The sequence below is a fragment of the Lemur catta genome, chromosome 6 (genome assembly GCF_020740605.2).
Source record: "Lemur catta isolate mLemCat1 chromosome 6, mLemCat1.pri, whole genome shotgun sequence".
Taxonomy (NCBI): domain Eukaryota; kingdom Metazoa; phylum Chordata; class Mammalia; order Primates; family Lemuridae; genus Lemur; species Lemur catta.
In genome coordinates this window covers 44896932-44898365 of record NC_059133.1, presented here as the reverse complement: position 1 = coordinate 44898365, position 1434 = coordinate 44896932, and the positions used below count along the sequence as shown (strand labels likewise).

Below are 1434 nucleotides of genomic sequence, written 5' to 3'. Positions count from 1 at the left end.
ATTTAGACAGTACAGTCACCTAGAAAGCAGGCTTCCTGTGTGGGGGCTCCGTGAACAGCATCGGAGTGAGACTTCATGTTCTGGAATTGGTAAGGGATGATGACAAAAGTAGAGTTAAGTTGAAGAGAGCTTAGACACCAGCATTCATATTTCTGCCGATGCTCTCTGAGGTCCCTTAGTAGCTGACTAGGGCAGTGAGCCCCTGGACTCTGCCTTTATCTGAATTCTATAAGGGATATCTATAACCTTTGGTTTGGGAAAAAGAATTTTGCTGCAAAAAAACTAGAATAAAATACAATAAAAATAAACCACAACAAAGCTTTCTAAACCACTAATATGAAATAACCTGTAAGGTGACAGAGAAAGAAACCCAGTCCCAAGAAGTATCAGAAATCGACATTTAAATTCAAAGACCATAAGTTCAACGACCACAGTTGGGTCTAGACTCTATCCGATTCTTGTCCACAGCTCTTGTTTTTGTTGTTGTCATTGTTTTGTTTTTTAATTTATGGAATGCTACATGAAATTGTGAGTCATCCTTGTGCAGGGGCCATGCTAATCTTCTCAGAACATGTGCTGCCAAAGCAAGCACCACAGCTCTTTTACCCACCCTCCTCCCTCCCTCCTCACCCCTCTTCCTGCCCCCATCCCTCCTTCTCCCCATCACCCTGTTCCTCTTCTTCCTTTTCTTATTTCTCTTTCTCTCCACCATTACCCTTGTCTTCCTCCTCCTCTTCCTCTTCATCCTCCCTCTCCCTCTCACATTCTTCCTCTGCCTTATTCTTCTTTATCATATATATACACATATACAAATATATATATATATACAAGTTTTGGTAAAGGCAGTAACTATTAGCTAAACTGTTGTGTGATGTTTATGTAAACAAAGATTTGACTATTTGTCCTAGCTTGATGCCAGTTCACCTTAGTGTTAGCTGGGGTGTGAACCTAAAGATACTGTGAACTCAGATTTTTCATATCAGCTTGCCTATTGACTCATTCTAGGTAAGATGACTAGTTTGAAGATTTTCCTATATAAAACTTGACTGATTTGCAAGGCCTGTTACTTGGACACACACGCCCTCACACACTCTGCCTTGTTTTGGGAACTGTGGCAGATCACTAGCTCGGAGCCATCACCTCCTCCCTATTATGATTTCATCCCCAAGACGCTACCTAGAGACTTTCACAAATGAAATTTGAAAAATGCCCTTACTAATGATGAGTGGTCAAGAGAAAATGACAAGGTGGGGCTGGTTAAGGACACACTGAATACTGATCTGAAGCCAAGCAGAGCCACTGAGAAATAGTTCCCATGGCACTTCTGGCCTGACCAGAAACAGTTACATAAGTCATGGGAAAATGCCTCTTCTCATCAAATGCCCCAGCTGAGTTCACATGACTGAAGCTGTGATTCTCAGATCTGGGATAGTC

At 41.9% G+C, this 1434-nt stretch overlaps 1 pseudogene; it reads right to left on the bottom strand.

Annotated features, from left to right (window-relative positions):
• Positions 1 to 502: 502 nt before the first annotated feature.
• On the bottom strand, positions 503 to 592 carry LOC123640887 (annotated as a pseudogene).
• Positions 593 to 1434: the final 842 nt, after the last annotated feature.